Source organism: Anser anser (genome assembly GCF_964211835.1).
Source record: "Anser anser genome assembly, chromosome: 11".
Lineage (NCBI taxonomy): Eukaryota > Metazoa > Chordata > Aves > Anseriformes > Anatidae > Anser > Anser anser.
In genome coordinates this window covers 19840064-19859945 of record NC_139732.1, presented here as the reverse complement: position 1 = coordinate 19859945, position 19882 = coordinate 19840064, and the positions used below count along the sequence as shown (strand labels likewise).

General features: G+C 41.1%; 1 protein-coding gene and 1 long non-coding RNA gene across 8 annotated transcripts in view; both read right to left on the bottom strand.

Moving 5' to 3' along the window:
• The window catches only part of CDH13 (cadherin 13), a 493014-nt gene that overhangs the window by 470624 nt on the left and 2508 nt on the right, over positions 1 to 19882 (bottom strand). The window lies entirely within an intron of this gene.
• Positions 1 to 19882, bottom strand: part of LOC310905358 — an 80348-nt gene extending 60466 nt beyond the window's left edge. Inside the window, exon 1 of the long non-coding RNA XR_014588970.1 lies at positions 1 to 19882. This exon is cut by the window's left edge and continues 14390 nt beyond it. This is a non-coding gene — a long non-coding RNA (uncharacterized lncRNA).

The following is a 19882-nucleotide window of genomic DNA, read 5'->3' as shown; positions in this document are numbered from 1 at the left end:
CTGATGCTTGGGAGAGCACCCCAGTAGAGTCAAAGGCACAGTGAAAAAGTCCGTGAACTGTGATCTAAACCAGGGGTGAGTTTATTCAAGTCATTGAAATTCTCCTGGGATGACATCGGGAAAGAGAAACACAAGTGCAGAGTGGCTCCAGCTTAACTCCAGCAGTTAAACATCTTATGCTTAAGAGTGTGCGTGCATTACTTCATAAATTCGTTCTACTCTAAGTATGTCCTTTGGAGGGGGAAAAGGAGAGCAAACACCAGAAATAAAAAGGAGAAAGAATGAGGGAGACGAGATAGAAACCATTATTTATAACTTCAGATATCGAACTCTGAGGTCGCAGTAGCCACACGGTTTACACAGCTGAGCATCTGGCTCTAAATATTTAACTGTTCCAAATTCCAGTGTGCATCCTTGCGTAGCAGAGCTTCTCTGACTAATCACGCTAGAGGTAACCACATCTTAAGTGTGTAGTTCTAAATCGAGTAATATTACCATTAATAACAGTGCCTAATTAAGACATCTATAATGTTTTTAATGAGAAAAATTGAAAGTCCTTCTGGAATTTTTCCAGTCAAATTAATTCTGAGGACTTTAGACGTTATTACAAGTAATGTTACAGGAATGAAAATTAGGTCTAAATTAGGACATGTCACTGTATTTAAAAGAAGGGGGAAAAAAGGAAACATTCCATTCTCTTCTCTATACGCAATTCTCTGTTATAACATCTCGCCACAGGGGAGAAGAAAAACACTACTTCATAGTCTGCTCTAAGTTGTTCTGCATATTGTTACATCTGATGCATCTCCAAGGTCTGCAGATATTTTAACGCTTTGCTTTCGGCCTCTTTCCAAATATCTGATCAGTATTCCCTTGGGAACAAAGATTTCCAAAAATCTTAAAAGGAATATTGTCTTAGTTATGTGGGGCCAAACACTTTTGCCTATCATTTTCACAATTGATGCTTGTTCAAATAAGAACTCCCTCTGTAAGTCTGCATGTTTAAGCAGGGAACACTTGCGGTTAAGAATGATCAGATCCAGCCTGCTAGAGTTGTACAGGAAGGAACAAACCCCCGTGGTCCAGAATGATGCTCTTTACGGTAACTACCAGCCTTTAAAAGCTATCAGACCCGGTGAGTCTTTATTTGTACCTCTGATAGGCCAGTCCTTCAAACTACTACATGCACATACATACCTGCTTTGCCATCGCCTTTTCCTTACGACTGCTTTCATCAGGGGTTTATGCTTGCTACTTTCTTACAAGCCTGCTACGTGTCACTTTGAAGACTCAGAAAGACACTGTCCTTGCTCTTCAAAACAGCTCATTTGAGCATTTGCTTTCATTTCAGGCATGCGTCTTTGTGTTCAAAAACAGACAAGTTCAAAATATAAGAGCAAATTCATACCATGCTCTGACTGGATTTCATATGAAGATCTCAGACTTCATTTAAAGGAACTTGAAGCAAAGCTCCAATCTTAAGGCACACGCTAAGAGATTAATGAGTTACAAACCAAGCATTACCTTTGTGGCTAAGAGAAGTCACTGTAGTATGACAAAAGCCACAAAGTTTACCTTTGATTTTGCCTGAGTTACATGATGCGTATGATCCTGCATACAAAATTCAGACATACCTTCACATACACAAACGTACACATGCATACATGCAGCACTCCCTTTATTGGGGTAAATAACGCCTTCACATTTCATTTCACCTCTCTATCATGAAATGCTTTTCCTCCCAGATCTTTCAGATTTCAAAACCTAAATTCTGCAATTGGCTGTGCCTTAACAGTAAACAGAAATATAGTAGTGTACATTTCAGGCAGGTCAGCTAATTAGGTTGTTTGTCCTTGAGAGCAAAGATTGCACAAATGCTTAGTTTGAGGGCGTTGTGCTAATGCTGAAGATGCTGTCAGTGCTCAGGTAATATTCTGAATGGACTTATAGCTCACAACAAGTAGAGTTATGAGAATAGCATGTATATGAGATGCATGTATATTCCCTAAAAGCTTGGGGAGGCTTACCCTCTTTCAAGCCAGTTTTGTTTATAAAATGCTGGCTTAATTGAGTTGTAAGGACTCCTCAGTGAAAGATCTAATTTTTATCTTTTGTTAACACCATAAATATTAAAAGCAGAGAAGAAACAAGATGTTTAACTGTTACTGATATTTGACAGATACATACCTTAACTTTTTAAGAACATCACAATCATTGCTCTCAAGAACAATGCCAAAATGATGATAAATTTTAAAAAGTAAGCATTGCTTTTCAAGGTCTTGCAATTTAAATGCTGCATTCCACCAAATACAGAGATGTCTGAGAAAAAAAAAATCTAGTATTGAGCTAATATACACATCAGGCTGCCATAAATACAAATTCATATTTAATCACTCATATAGGCCAGTATTACTTTATTTCTTACCTGGTGTTTCACATACAGGAGTCTGATGGAATATTTATTTTAATAATTAATTCTCAGTTGTTAGTTCTAACCTCTACTTTGAAACCTGCTATAAACAAACAAACCCATTTGCAGCAGTCAGCTGTGAAGCATTTGGTGCAAGACTTCCAGTCAATATGTCACCATGGCCACTAAACCAATATTATATATTTCTAGTTAATATGTGACAGTGAACACTGTAAGACTGTTATATATTTCAAGGCTGCACAGGATACTACACATAGAAAAGAGACCACCAATGTGGTCACGCGGGGAAGTTTGGGCAGACCGTATTTCTCTCCTGCTCCTCCCTCAGACCATCTCAGAGGGAAGACTGCAAACAGCAGCCAAGAGTGGCTTGCACAGTATCTTGAGCTGCAGAAGAATTCAGTCTCTGCCTCACTATTTCACTAAAACAGTTGTTGCCCAAACTCAGAAGTAGGTAGGTGAGCACATTCCAGTGAAGGAGAAAGCTGTAGTAATTTGTTCTCTCATGCAGAAAGAGAAGCATTCCTAGAAGACCACCTCCGCTCTTTTCTTTGATCACAGCTAACTGCAGACAGCACGCGGCGAGAACAGGAACCTAATTCTTTCGGCAAGTTTAAAGCATGACAGAAACATAGATCCAGCAATTGTCACATGTGCTACTGAGTTGTTCGACATTGTATTGCTAAGAGTACCCATGTTTTCATTCCATAATTCGCAAATGCCTTTGCACATTAACACCTATCAAGGTGACAAAGGAGGACAAACTGGAAAGAGAGGACAGCCCGACGACTTCTGTGAGTCTCAGCAAGATGGGCTGCCCTTCTGCCAGGACTCATGTTGATCACTGTAAAATATTTTTGTGCCTGATGAACACAATTCGGAGGGCAGTGGCGTGGGGTATAGTAAGTGTAGGAGAAATAAGAACATGTTCCAAGAGAAATCTCTGCTTTTATTCTCAGATTTGTAAGCATGCAACTCATATTAAATACTCACAAGCAAGATTTAATTTAAGTTGTCAAGCAAAGAAAATGGAACACTCCTGAAGAAATAAAAAAAAAACAACAACAACAAAAACCCAACAAATCAGATGGAAAAGGAAAATATTCTTCAAAACCCATTGATCCCTGTGTTATTTTACTTTGTTGACATCAATGCTGTACTGAATGTATTTCAGATTACTGAACAAGAACAAAATGATAACAGCAAAGCTTCCCCTTCGGGTGAAGTCATTCTGTCAACCATAATTCCCCAAGTGCACTAAAAATACATCTTCATTGTCACAAGATGACTGCAACCTATCTTTAAGACAGGCATTAAATGCTGGCAATTGGATACACTGCAGAAATAAAGTAGATAGTTTGTATCCTAAATTAAAAAAAAAATAAAATTCATCTATTTACTGTAATTCAAGTTTTAGTCAGTCCTAATAAATGGAAAGAATGCAAGACTCTTTCCAAGGCACCCCCCCCCCAAAAAAAAAAAAAAGAGGTATGCTGCTCTGGGCTCTCTGTGCATAGGAAGAGTACTGATGGGTGATTTGGAGCTCCTGAGCTGCAAATGCCTCCTCTTTGTTAAAGGCTTCCTAAAGGACTGCATGTGTTGCTTTTCTTGCTTTGCATTTTACATTTTCCCCTTCCTCAGGAAGATGATCATCTAACTTAATTTCCCAACTTCTGTGAGAGATAGCGTAACAGAGAAAGAGGGGTCCCTTCATTATGTAAGGTTATTCATAGCACGCAGTAATGTAATTCTGCCTTGAAAAATGCATCCACTAGGTATTCTTAACGATAATAAATAGCTATAAAACACATTTTGGAAGAATATAGATCACTTGTCTTCCCCCTTTATTTGCTATGCTACCCAATTCAGGGCCTGGCTTCATGCAAGTCTCCTGTAGCTCTGTTTTTGGATGAGGTGAGCACCCCAAACTCAGCCCAGTCACCCCAGGAGACGAGTGTCCAGCATCTCTTGATTCTCAGCTCGTCCACCTCGGAGCCATGCTCTTATTATATCCTCAAAATGAGGCACAAGCTCATGGCTTAATTTCTAACTCTTCTGAATGCTAGCACCTTTTGACTAAAAACTTATTTTCGCAGTTTTTCTTTTATCAGTTTCTGCTACTCTGGAGCCAACATATCAAAATCCCTTCCTGATTGGCCTCCAGCAGTCCATAAACATCTTACAGTAAATCCTGTAGCTGGAGACGCGCTGCTGGTACCTTGCTGGATGTGCTAGACAGCAAAATGAAATAAATGTCTATCATAAGAAACCGTATTAACTTAGCTTCACAGAGCATTTAAAGATTTCTGTTACTTTTGGTTTCCCTTGATTTATAAAACAGTTGAAAACTTCTGAAGTTCCCTGCCAAGCAGAGTTATTGCTCCCTGCCACCACCCCCAGCTCCAGAGCAACTGGCCTGGCAGATGTACTCAGAAACTCTGGAAAGCCTGTCCCTCCAGGACAGTCTGACAGCCAGTAACTGACCAAGAAAACATAGTTGCTTCTTCATGTTAGCACACGCTTTAGTTTAAACAGTGTTCTAGAGAGATTTCTTACTATTAGGATTCAAAGCCCTTTGCAAGCGTGGAAAATGAGGCAGAGGCATGCTTGCTAGATCTTACAAAACCTTGGATAGCAGAACCTCATCTTTCTAGTCATTATTCAAACACAGGTCCCCAGACTGACGCTGCAACTGAGAGGAGGCTGAAAGTATTTTAGCAGATAAGATAGGCATGTGAAAGGAAGCAAGGGGAATTTTAGTAAATAAGACAGTCTAAGGGACACGTACTATATCTTCCGCTACCTATTGTGTGCGAAAAACAGTTCCTGATAGAAACAAGAAACACATTTCAAGAACCAACTGAAACCAAATCTGCAGTTTAAGCAGAAGCTTATGAGTCTGCGCTGAGACGAGAGGTCAAGCAGCAGTGATGAGGAAGACTCACTAATCTTCATCCCCATGACCCCCGGCGACAACTACCAGAAAACACTGCGCAAGCACGGATAGGAGGAATCTGTGAAAATGATTCCCTGGAACTAATTTCAATACAAAGTGGGGATAGGTCGTGCATATGCATAGGCATATCGAGAAACTTCATGCATATGTAACTCTTCACCACATATAACCAAGGCAAGTGCTGTGTTGGGGTGCACACAACTTTGGTAGGACTACCCCCCTGCCACCCAGCGCTGAATAAACATACCTACTTTACGATCTTACTGATTGTGGAGTTTGCTTTCTGCACATCACAACCTTGATACTCATCCAATACATATATATGTGGAGACTGTCTATTTCCACCTATGCTTCCTTTTAGTATTATAGACACATTTCAATGTTGAACACATTAGGGACTGCTATTGGCAGCAAACAAAAGGTTAACCTTTTCCAAAGTGCACTTACTCACAAGACTATTCTGACATTTCAGAAATCAAGAGGAACTATTATTAGCTGTGTCTAATAATATTGCAATTTCCCACCCATGGAATCTGTGTGCAATCCTCCATTGAATTGGCAGCCTTTGGTAGTATCACTGCCACATGATTTGAACCAGGCAAGTCTCAAAAACATTGCCATAGCACTGTGTAGCCAGCCTGAAAATATCTTCACCGCTCTAGGGAGATGAGTGATCCCTTTGGAATTGGTTTTTGGAACTGTAAACTAATGAATCACTAACAGCTTTAAAGTAGACAAAATGTATTGCAACACAGCATGTAATGCCGCAGAACCGAAGGAAATCTGTTTACAGTGCTTCAACAGACACTTGAAATCAAGATGCTCAAGAAGGATGAGGCTGTTAAGAGAAAAACAAAGCTCCAAGTGCTGTGAGCACAGTTATCCCTACCAGGGCCAGCAACCACCAGGGGTACCAGCCAGCACTGCACAGCAAGCAGCAGCTCAAGTGAGAGGGTCCACGCAGAAACTCGAGAAAGAGCCCTCTTCTGGGTCTGTTGGGCACATGCTCCGGTAATAAGCACAAAGATCAGGAAGTTCTTCTATCATTCCGACACATTCACTGCCTAGATAAGCGCAGAGAGAGCTGCCTGGAAACCTCATCAGCAAGATTTATGCTATATTTGGTAACGGGACAAGGTTGACCCCAAACTCTGTATTCAAGCCAAGGGACAGCCTCACGCATGTGGCTGGTGGGAAAAGGCACTGTTACACAGTTTAAATTCCTAGTGAAGCAGCACAGGCTGAAGGGAGAGTCTCCAGAAAAACAAAGTCCATGGAGACATTGCTGGGTGGGGAAGGGCAAAGCTTGAGACTCTCAACCTAAGGACGTGCCACAGCTTTGCTTAAGAAAGCTCTCTGCCCTACTTTTGTCCAGCTGAAACAGGGCTGTTAGACAAATAAGATGTCTTCAGACAGGAAGAGACTAAGCAGAGAAACATAACTTTGAAGGGAACAGTTAAAACCTTGTCTGGAAAAGACGTCAAGTTTAATGCTCAGGTGGTTATCCAGGGTCTAATTACATATTTACAACAAAGAGTTACTGCAAATACCAAGGGACTTCTTGCTTGAAGGATGCTCTCTACCCATTAGGCTGCAATCACAATTTCTTGCCTCCCTCCCTTTCAGCAAGAAGCTTTGCCAATAGCAGTGAACAAAACCAGAGAGATTTGTTTACAGGTGCTAACACAGCTAGCTGATCAGATAGTTCAGCAATTCACAACAGAACGTACGGAAGAAGGGCAAATTAAAAGACACGCTGATTATTATTTAAGCGGATTGCTCAAGATTTGCTATTAAGGAAACTCATGTAACCACAGCCACAGGAAGTGACTACACGGTGAACCAGGGAGTAAGAAAGTGGGATGAGAAGGGAAAAGTGTTTCTCCCTTCTGTACTGGACTTGACCAGCACACGTCAGGGAGAAGCTTATTACAAATTAATCAAGGAGGAGCTACTGTTCCCATTTACTTAAGTTTCCAACCCTAGAAATAAATCCTAATTCCAGTGCCCCAAACACAAAGTAGATGTAAAAATGCCATGCTGGAGATGCATCCCCTACCTCAGCTGCTGCGTGGCCTTCCTTCTCTCCCCCAGATAGGCCTAAGAGAAAAGCTAACTCTGATCTCTTAGTTCAAAACCCATCCCCACCCCAAGAGCCTGGCACAAAAACCTCACTCCACATCTTTTGCTTGCAGGCTGGGAAAGACGTACTACATGTACTTCCTCCACTTTTAAAACAAAGGAATTTGCTCACAAATCAGCAACAGTTTTAAGAGGAAGAAGAGGGGGGATTTTTAGTTCCCATCCTATTTTGAGCCATACTGAGAGCTGTGCACGTTTCCCAGAGCAGTCACGGAACGGGGAGCAGCAGTGTAAGAGGCCTGGCATGCCCCTGACTCAGCCACAATGCTATTTTAACAAACCCAGCCCTTCCAGGAAGGGTCAGCTCAGGGCACAACCAAACCCTGCTGGCAGCACTAACTGATCGGGCATAGACACACCAGAGAGCACTAACAGAATTACTCACTTTTGAAATCTGCTCAGAGCAGTACTAAGAGGAGGCTGCACCCAAGCTAAAAAGGCTGCCAGCTAGCTCAGAGGCACCACACGTCTTTTTTGGGGGATGTAGCAGACCTGAACTGCAGGCCAGTCCCTGAACTGGAGAAAATCAAAGTTGACTTGAACCCCAACTCCAGTGGAGCTCGCACGCATTGTCCTGGGAATGGCAGGCATACAACGACAGGTCTCAGCTCCAGAAACCCCTGTGCTACCAAGGCTGCCAAAGCAGAAGTAACGCTAGCTTGCTCACAATCATCGCATTTTTTCTTCTACATATGACAAGTAACTATTTTTCTATTTTTGTTTTATTTTCAATATTTTAAAAGGTCAAACGTATTTACACTCTCCTGTGTTCTCTCTTCTTTATCAGGGCTTAAACTGAAGCACTGCCAGATGAATCGTGAGTCATGCAAACACCACAGGAATACAGTGTCAGAAGCAGAGCCATTGTACATGAATTGTATGCTCAGTTGTCAGGAGAGTTTTTTTCCCCCGTTTTAAGCATGGAAGAACCTGTAGGAAACTAATGGCTGGTTTGCAGATATGCCTAAAGTCATGTTTTCTTCTCTTTAATCTTTGCTCTTCAGCTGGCCTCCAAGAGATGTCAGAAAATAAGTAAAATAGGATCATACATAACAGCTGGCCCATAATATTTGTTTCAGCAACAGACATTGCCTACTCTGAGCTTTTCCTGGGATCTGGCTCTCTTCATATTTGTTGCTAGAAAGCTGTAACAGAGCTAAACCCTTCCAGGTCTTCCAACCCTTTCCTTCTTCTCCCTTGCCCGTGGGACGTGCTCATTTTTGTTGTTATGCAGTTAAAAAGTATTCTTGTGTTAGATAGGACGTGTGGGAAATGACTTGCTACACATAAAAATCTCTTCATACAGCTAAAGGAGAAGTGGCATACAAATAGTTTAAGAAGAAACTGCAAGGTGCTGTCCAGCAACAAAGGTTGCTTTAGCCTCAGACCTTACTCTGTTTGTTGGCTGTTCTCTCTTTTCCCATTCCCTCCCCATCCAACTAGTCAATTAGTGGAAAGACAATGCCTAAGTTTTATTTCAGCTGTGCCTGTAACAAGTTTCCCAAAGCATGAGTAGAATGGATTGAATGATTATGAACACCACAGTGTTAACACAGCAGGCTGAAAAATATAATCTATTAAGACAGAGCATATAGCAAATGAAAACAAAAAATCCCACCAAAACAAAATGTAGAGGAGGTGAGTTCTGTGGCTGGGCGGCTAACGAATGCTCAGAGCTGGGGAGCAGATGCAGAGTTTACAAAGGATTAAATTTCCTGCCTTCCATAAACCAGCATGCTAATACATACAGAAAGGCATATAAAATGGAGTAGAAGTACTGCTGTTTCTTGATGCCAACAGCTTCAGATCCAGATACAAGCCAAAGCTCTGGATACAAGTGTCAGCCTAAACAAATGAGCATCAGGTAAGATTGCTGGATTTCCATGTCTTCATTTAAATACAGAGTCACACTGAATGCTGCACCCTATTCCATTATATACCTTTTAACTAAATAATAAACATAAAAGGTTATTTTCAAAATCATTCAAAATCATCCTCCCTTTTGCCTTCCCCTTCCCTTCCAGTTGTTATGTGAGAAAGAAGAACAAGCCTTAACATTCTTCTTTCTGCCAAGGAATGGGACAAGAAATAGAGCAGCTACATCAGGAAGTTTATTAGTAATAACTATCCCAGCAGTTTTGGCTCTCTAAGAGATCACCAGCTTCATACCATTAACAGAGGAGGTAAATTAAATCCCCCAGCACAAGTGCAATTAGAACTAGACTGCCTTACAGAAAGGTGGAGAGTCTTAAGAAATTAAAGTCCCAGGGCAGGTTTACATAACTGGCAGTCTCCAGTGGCAATAGTAGTTTCTATTTCATTTTGGTTGATCTGAATTTACCAAGGAATGCACGGGGTTAGTACACAAGTACAGACAGTACAATGCTTGCAGTTACTTACCACGTCACTACAGGTTACAGTTTAATGCTGCACTACCTCTAGGCAATCTGCAGATTACCCAGTGAAAATAAGCAGGGCCTACGTAGCATGACAAAGGAATGTGACTCTCCTTAGGTACATCTGTTTTTCCTCATGCTGCAGGAAAACCCCTATCATCTTCTCATCTATCACCAAAAGAAAAACATCTCCAAGGATGTTCTATAAGCACCAGAAAGAACAAGGATGGACTTTCCAGAAGGGCCCACTGAGGCTTATCTAAAGGACAAGTTCAAACATGGCAGTAAAAATTATTCATCCTTTAAATGGTCACTTTCTCCCATCACCAGAACTTCTGGAAGAAAGTTTGAACAGAAAAACTAAAAGCACTCAGACCATCTGATTTTTTTTTGGAGCAGATGAAGTGTAATTTGAATGAGGATATTACAGGTACGCTGATGCTTGCAGCCAGCCCGGAGGTAAGGCAGGGAGAACTGCTCATGCTGTTCACATTCACTTTTTTCATACAAAAAAAATCAAAGTCAAGAACGAGTTGGAAAAGCAGTGTTGTTCAGGTTCAACGTGAGTTCTGGCAGACAACCAAATTGGTTTCTATTTCAGCCAAACTCCTTCAGCAACCCGTACGGGTGTGTTATCACTGTTTAGTTCCCACACACAGAAGTAAGAAACAGGCTCATGAAAGAACAAATGCTTTGAAAGTTACATTCTTCAGAAGAAACGTGAAAAGATTGAATCCTTATTTCAGAGGGACACTATCAAACAGGAGGAGGCATCTGTTTCACAAAGTCAGAGATTAGTCCATGCAAGTCTCCAGTTTCTCATGCTTTGGGCTTGAAGGAAATGGCATCTCCCCCAGTCCAAAAAACACAATGAGGCTTTAGGACGGCAACACCACACTTCCCGGAGGTAGACACTGAAGTGGAACAGCCACAACCAGGCAGCTCACCTCCTACCAGCACAGCCTAGGCTTCTGGTAGCTCTGCCTCCTCCAGTCTGTGGAAGGGAGGGAAGATGGGAACATCATCCCATTGATATCCTCGTATCATCATCACCTTACGTCAGACGGGAACACACACAGGCAGGGGCTCAGGAATACGCGGCCACTGAGACCATGTCTCACATTGGGGTGGAAATAACTGAAAGAGGATTTTGCCAGCAGCCATCATGTAAAACTCAGCAGCAAATACACGTTTTCATTATGCCTAGAAGAGCTCTGTGCAGTCAGCTACACACTTTCTTTTTATAGTTCTTCTACATGCAAAAATATTAGCTGTATAGAGATAGACAGGTTTTTGGCAAATCGTAACTAATTATATTCTTGAGAGTTAAGTAGAATTATTAAAATAATATCATGTGCACCAGCTTCTGATTGGCCTAAAGACTGAATTTATTCTGGGCTCCCTCCAATCAGAATTAATCTTTCGATAGTACAATGAGCTGTCACTACTGAATCAACACCAGCAGCAAAAATGACAGCAGCCTACATCATTACTCAACTAAGATAATAGACCTAAAGTCATTGGAACAGGCAGATGTTGGAGGCTGTCTCCCATTTCAGAATAATGTTCCTGTTGTAACTCAGCATTTATTTTAGGGAAGCAAGGATAAATTCATTATTATTTGCAGGGTGTTCAGATATAACAGTAATAGAAGCCATGTAAGCTTCCCAGTGTGAACACGGTAGAAATGCACGTGGCATCAATACTAACCATCCCTCACCTCGATGACACAAAGCAGGGCGATGCAATCAATCCACGTCTGCTGAAGACCTGCTCCTGTGCTAGCGTGCACAACAGTGCTTTGCTATTGCAAACTCAGAAAAGTAAAATCGAGAGATGGGCAAGACCAGGAGTCATTCCCACAGGACACATTTCATGCTTTATTCCCAGCAACCTTATCATTTTTCCCCATAGCATGTCATGTCTGAAATCATCATCTAAAAAGCTGTTTGCCAGATTGCAATAATCAGTATCCCCGCTGCACAGAATGCTGCACTTCTGCAGTGATAACCAAACTGCACAGAGCCAACAATTAGGAAAAACTACTGATGACATTTAAGGCTGGAAATCATATTCTGCTTAATCATTTCTAAATGAGACCTTTTAATTAAAACAAATCAGAAGAAAATAATAATTCAAAAAATAGAAGCAAATGTCAGACCCTTATCTATTGCAGAACAGTAGCGTAAATGGGTTTAAAAAGCTGTGCTTCCCAGTACTGCTGGGCTCTAAGGACCATCCTTACATCTTCGTCCCACAGAATAATATCTCCTGCAGTGATATTACCATGTATTAAGGAAAGGTGGCTGAGCATGGGTCTAACTACTTTGGTATTCAGATCAGAGTTCTATATTCGTAAATTAGCAGGGTTATCGATATTCATAAGGCAAGATTTATAGAGTTCATAGTCCAGTTAGTTCAATGAGATCATGAATTATGAAAACACAAGACATTTTCAAAAAGAATAAAGCCACTTAGCCTCACACAGAATACAGCTGTCAGGTAGCAGGGTAACACAAATATCCAGAAGCTGAAACTGATTTTTATATATTGTTCTATTTTAATTTCATTCTCATTTGTCTTTGCCCACAGTTTTTTCATGTTGCATTTCACCTGGATAAGAATGGTAGATAACATCCATGACTTCCTGGCACTTGCAAAGCCGGTTATCTTATCTTGGCAGAAGGTCAAGCTGGACACCTTTTCATTTGGCCAGTTATCTAACTACTAAACAGCTCAGGCCCGCAGCTGAGATACCCATTCCTGCCGCGTAGCATGGTTGGAGTTGCTCAGCTTCCTCTGACAGAGCTCAGAAACAATGGGTTTAACGGGGAGGGAAATGCCCATCCAATTCTAATGGCTAATTCCATTTCCTTTCACTTCGAGAGCAAGGTACCAGATGCTCTGGATTTCCTGCTTTGTTAACTGCAGAGCAGCGTTACCTTCAGCTCTCACATTTTGATATAGCTGTTTGTTGTTTGATAAAATGTGGCTCCCCAGGGAAAACATGGGGCTGTCTCTAGAGAAATGTGTAAGTACCTTATTTGGCAGTAGAGGAACTCAAAGCCAGCAAGTCTGTCTAGGGCAAAATGAAAGATTTTGGGAACACTGGTCTCAGGATTTTCTCTGTTACCCGAGCAGTTACCAATAATTGGTTCAAGGTCAAAATGCACCTACTGCATCTTAAAGACCACCTTAAATTAAGAAAACTGTAACAGGTTGAAGAGGGGACCACTCTACATGATTTTTTCCCCATCCTTGTACACTGTCTACACAAGCTATTGATCATATTCCTAACTCATGCGCGCTGAGCTAGTTTCCTAGTGTATCCAAATGAATTTACAGCAGCTAAATTCTGCCTTTGTACAGTGACTACAGTGAAAGCCAACGGCATTTATTCAACTCTAAATGAGTTCAAAATCCCCTACATTTGACTCTACTCAGAGAGACTCTTCCTTAAAGACGCTTCGAACAGAAACCCTTCTTACAATTCCAAGTTATGCCAAGACGATGAAAAGAAATTGATTGTCTATAAAGCAGATGAGCCAATTATCAGTGTGCTAAGTATGTTCTAAAATACCTTTTGCTCCACAGTGATTGAAACAAAACTCGATGCACTAACAACAATTTGGTGGATTGATTTGAAGCCGTATGAGAAGTTATTCATCCCCCCTCCACCTCTGCCACAGGTGTTTGTTACTGTCCATGGGGCAGACTGCCACTGACATCTAGCATCAATATCCCTCCACCTCCGTTTCCAGCGAAGCTTGCTGACTTTGCACTGGAGCAGATAAGAAGCACCCACACTTGTTCTCAGGTGGCGAAACAAGAGGTAACCTTTAACGATAATCTTCAGGACACAAGTAATAATAGCTGAAAAAAGCTTACAAGCATATTCGTTTGCCGGTGGGCATCTCTCACACCCTAAAGTGAAGACGTAAACCTGTAACTTACTCCATCTTCATGCATATTTCTTTGCATACAGCCATATTAAAAGTGCTGTGACAGCTTAATGGACTAGAACCTGTGGTTTTCAGCATTTTAAGTCCTTGTTACACACAAGGTCCATCTGCTATGACTACTCATTTGCCAAGAATTTCTTCAAACTCTTAGAAACACACTTTCTGTCTGTACTGTTGTTAGCACATAACCTTCAAACGTACAAATTATTTACTCTTCATGACATACCAGACTGCAAAGTCCTTGGGAATTAAATAAATGCTAGCTTTTGGAAATGTTTATTGCCACTACCAACAAGGAATTAAACATTAGTAGTTCACACCAAGAGAACAAAAGAGGCTAGACTGAAAGACATAGCTACTGTTAGTTTTTCTTTGGTTTTGTTTGTTAGTTTAAGTCATAGTTTTGAGAGTAGAACCTTTATCAAAAGAAATCTGAGGAACCTTAACTGAGAAAAAATGATGAATTCCAGAGGGCTGTATATGGACACAAAATTTTGAGACACTTCAAAAGCTTGAAGGTGGGTGTTCAGCTCCCTAAAAACAATACCCCTTAAAGATACCAAAACACATCCATACATGGATGTTCATAGATATGAGAAGTTATTTAAACATCCGAATCAGCTTTTCCAAGTGGTTAGAGATACTGATAGTCTACTGTGTGCTGAAAAGATTCACTCCATCCCACCCTTAATAGCTCATATTTATTTTAGCCTGTTCTTAGAACTGTTTTAACCAGCTCCATCAAACCAAACCTTAAATTTCTTCTTCCTTTCTTTTTTTTTTTTAAGCCAAGAAAATTAATGGTGCAAAGCATAGTTGAATACTGAATAAGTTAGCACTGGAATGAGTTCCCTACATACAAAACAGGCTTTTAAAGAATCAGATTCTTCCATTTGACAGAGAATACAGTACACATCACGAGTCAACACTAAAACAAGCAGTAGGCAAATTTCCAAGACCTTTGAATAATGAAACAGCGGTTAATAAAGCAAGCCTTATTTTTCACTACTCTTTGGCTTTTAATATCCTACTGATTTGTATACGCTAACACTGTTCTAGCTGCAGGCCATACAAAGTGACACAAAAAGTCTCCCAGCTGGGCTGGTCCCATCTGTATGGTGATTAGGAACCCACAAATATCATCCAGAGCTAACAGGGAAGATCTGTTGGCCACCTAGGTCTTCTGAGGATGTTATCTTTGTCTCTCCTCCCCAGCAGACATGGTAGATTGTCTTTTTGTCCACACAGATGAAAGATTACTGGTTAGACTACAAGTGATACACACACAAAAAGTATATTGGTGTTAGCATCTGTCAAAGAAGGAACGAGTAAGTGATTTCCATGAAACTACTGAAGCCTCACCACCATCCACTAGCACCGTGTTTCTGCCTGAGGTCCCAAATAGAGCCCCCTCCTCCCCAAAGGCTTAAAGGCCAAACCCACACCCAGCACATGGGTACAAGCCAGCAGCTAGAGGCAAGAAATGTGGTTCCAAGCAGTGATGCAGGAAGAGTATAACACTAACAACTCTGTTATCTAGCTTGTCCTCACGTATTAAAAGAATGGAGAGAGCCTACTTAACTAGCCAATAGCAGGAAGAAAATGAACGGCAGAACTTTGTCTCTTCTTGAATATTTGCCACTCTTACTATCTACATAGATCTAATAGCTCCTGTTGTTCTGGTCTATTGAGCCGTCTTTTAGAAATGCTCATTTCTTTGCAAGTTACTAAGAATCAAGTCAACATCCCCCAATGGATTATGGCACAAAGACATTACATACAGCAGAATAACCTTTTTCAGTTTTGGATTATCAGAAACAGAAACCAGGTCCCAACATTTTGCTTGAGCTACCTCAGGAATAGAGAAATAGTATCTCAAGTAGTACACAAAAAAGTGAGTTTATCTGTAATGCTGTAACTCATAGCATTTTCATGACTAGTTTCCACTCATCTATTACATCAAATCCCTCTTGCTTAGCAGTAAAGAGTCTGGTCAGGTCCTGTGTGAGAACGTCTTTAAAAGGTTAGAGCTGTTGCCCAACATCAGACTAATTCACCAGGGGCCAAGCTTCCCTTCAAGGCAATATTTGACAAATAGTACAGCAGGACTGCTGGAATGGTTCTGTGTTTTGGGAGACACCATCTTTTGAATATGAGGTATGCAAGAGGAAGATCTTTGACTACATAGCCAAAAAAAAAAAAGGCCCTGAAACTGTCAGGAGTAAGTGAGAGCCTGCTCACAACATGCTCATCAGTACAAATAATTCTATATAGTAATTGGCAATGAAGTTTCTCTGACATTTTTAAAGCATCTTTTTTAAAGCTCAGGTATAGCACAAGGGATATACGACTGTTTCCCTCTAGAATTCTGAGATCATAATCCTACTTAAGCTAAATAAGCACCAACAAGATACAACAGGGAAAGTCTGGTCAGAATTTGAGCATAGTAATTAATGTTGTTTAAACAGACTTTGTGAGCAAGACTTTTCTTTTTTTTTTCTCCCTGAAGCTGATAAATTTCTTTTGCTTTTAGCACATTGGTGTTGACTTTCAAGCTGTACATGGAGCCCTCTTCTGGAGAAATTTGAAAAAATAAAAGCTTAAGGATACAACAATGTGGTCTGTGCATTTGTGGAGAGTTTTAGGACTAATTGTCCCTATTTGCTACAAAGATAAGCTTGTAAAATTTACACACGCTGCCCAATTCACTTAGTTCTAGCCCAATAGAACATGACAGTTACTATTAAGACTATGAAAAATTACTTTTTCCTCATCTTGTAAGCTTTACTTTTAAAAAAATTATCTTGGATTCATCTGCCTGCATGCAACACACAACATACAGAAGCAAACCTGTGAACAACTTTTGTTTTAGAATATTTGTGTATGTGGGCCTTAAAAACCATCCTTTGGGGGAAAACAAAAAACCCTCTGACTCGATAGATTTAGAAATCTGTAGGTATTTACTGCTTAGTGTACATTTTATAGTGAACTGCACAAGCTACCAGAGTACACTCAGTTTTTATTGTCAACTTCAGATCAATAAAGCTGCATATTATAGATACGCTTTCTAGTTTTAAAGGTGATCATGAATTAAAGGGTTCCTTGAAACATATCTTATTCAGCTACTCCAAGTAATGTTCAGTTTTCTTCTTGGTGAAAACAGGATAAATGGTAGTAGTGTAGACTAGGTCTTTGCAAACGGAGAAAAAAAAATTTATCACCCACCTGTTTAGTACAACTTTTAATCAACAAAGCAGCCCAGTAAACGTTTGAATGAAAAAGTGTGATTCCCCATTAACATCCTCATCCTTTTAATGCTTCAAAAGATTTTTTTCTATATTTAATAAATTCAGTTGAATTAAATGCAGACTAAGAACACACAAAACAGAAATTACCAGTTTTATAAATGATCTTTCAATTATAATAGCTTTCATTTATTTCAGTTCATGCTCTCAGTCTCAACAATTTGAGACTTTTTCTACACTCTAAACTTTGTTATCATTACTTTGAAATGAAGTTCTTCCTATCCTCTACTTCCACAGAAAGTATTACATTACTAGATTGCTACTGCTTAGAAATCATTTTATCAAAATTGAGCTTTGCTGGTTCCACTAGCATTGTATTATAGGAGACATTATTGCTACTGCTGAGGGAGGAGAAAAAAAATAAAACTCATGAAAAATCCCAAAATGTGTTACAACCACTACACAGCCAGATGGCTGCATTTGTTTAATATGTTGTTTCTCACATTCTTCTGTTTACTTTTCCTGTCACATGAAAGTTGTGCATGTGGTGTGTCAAAGAGAAAAGCTGAGCAGCGTTTCAGTAATTCCCCTTTTTCATTCCCTAGAATGCCATCAACTTCAGTTCATACTTTAACCTGTCAATACTCAACATCCTCACTCCTGAAGACGGATGTATGAATGCTTGCTTATTACAACTCTAATTCATTTACTCTTAGACACAGTACATAAAGTAATCCTGGAGGTGTGTTAAATCACCAGACACAGACGTTGCTAGATAAAGTTATATATGCCAGTAAAGAAGTGGGGTGCAGTTTAAACAGAAACGCAGAGCTACGCTAAAGTACCACAAGCTCATCCCTGCTGTGTGCTCGGACTTGCCTCAGCCTAGGAAGAGCAGAAATGCTGAAGCATTGGTAAAAGTTGTCAATGAGGCACACAGTTATGCTGTGTCCAGAATCAGGTGGGGTGGGGGTGGTTCTGGTGTGAGGTTTAACAGGCCTTAGAAGTCTGCTACAGAAAATGGGCAGAAGAAAAGGGACTGGAGTCACAGAGAATGCCAAGCAAACTGCAGTTCATCAGATGACAGGTCTCGAGCCCAGGGGCACCAGCTCAGTCTATCTGCCTGTTGCCTCTACCCGCTCCCCCCCCCAGCTCCCTGAGCATTGTCTCCCACTGGCAGCTGTGCCAGCCCAGGCTGGATCTCAGCCCACTTTGACAACAACTCCGCTGCAGAAGCCCTGTGGACACCCCAGCCTGTCCGAGAGGCACTCTGCCCTGCCTGGAGCCAGACTCCACAGGGCTGGCGAGCTGCCTGCTGGGGAGCCCCCTGCACACCACACCCACATGGCCTCAGCTGCTGAGGACACCCCACGAGGGACACCATATACATCCCCAGCACCTCAAATGCACCCCTCACCAGTGCTTGCAGGCACCATGCCTATGGCCCAGAGCAGTAGCTTTCGTTTATTACAGTTCCCTAAAGGAGGAGGTTGCCCTGAACCCTCCCCAAATGCCTGTGCGCTTGCTCACAAGTCCCCAGCCACTGAGTCTCCTGTCGTGCAACTTCAGCCACCCCATTAACGCTTCTCCCCCTTATCGGGTTCAGCCAGGACCCAAATATCCCAGCCTGGACCCACAGCATATACGTGTTAGTTCACATGACTGCTGCCTACACTCTTGGTGTGTCTCCTGTCAGCAGTAAAGCTCTCCCAACGGTCAGCCCCCACCATTTTCCTTATCCTCCTATTTCAAAAACCGAACTAAATTCTTTCCGGAGATTGCAGTCACACAAACACAAGTGCACAGACTCAGTGTCCCAAGCACTAGTTTGACTCTAAAACCTACCAACCCTCTAAGGGTTAACAAAACCACTCGATCACAAGTCTAAAAAGAATTAACTTTTATCTCTACTCAGTGCACAGGATGCCAGTGGTACCGCCACTAAACGCAGGAGTTTTCAAAGCTCCTAAGACAAAAGAAAGATGCATTTGTGCTGGACAACAAAGGATTCTCAAATCTCCCCAGAGCTTCTAAAAAGTAAACCCTGAAACAGCAGCAAGAGGAAAAGGGAGCAAACAGAAGGTATAGAGAAGTCAAAGCGCAGCAAGTGCCTTTGCTTTGACAGACAGCAGCAGCAGGGCTTTAGCAGCTCCGTGTTTTCAAGGCTGGGTGTTTTTTCCTCTGCTTTCTGGCAGAGGGGGATCTATTACATTTAATAAGAGAAAGGCTACATAGCAAGTCACTAACCGAGTATTACACATCTATCAAGAGAGAGTACGGAGAAGGGAGCCTTCTGCAAGGTCTGATTTTATTTTTCCTCCGCATTCCCCCCTCCCGATTTTAAAAAGCAATAAATAATGTGAGCTGCCTATAACAGCCTATATGCCTACTACCCGGCAAAAGCCACAGAGGAAAAAGGCAAATCAAAGTTGCAGCATTTGATATGACAGAAAATATTGCTGCTGCAGCTGCTACTGAGACACTTGAAAGATTCCTCCCCTCCCTCCCCCCCGAAAGGAAACAAAAAAATGCTATATATCAGACAGCAAATTTGTTGTAATTGTAAATCAGGGAACTATGAGATTCCACATTCCTAGCAACTGGCTTGCAGCAGAGATCTTGCATCTTTCAACAGTAATTCAAGCAATGTATAATTACTCAGAAATCAGACCTGAATTACAAATACTTCCAAATCCAAATGCACAAGAGAAGGAATATGAAAGAAAGCAAGTGGAAAAAAAATACACATT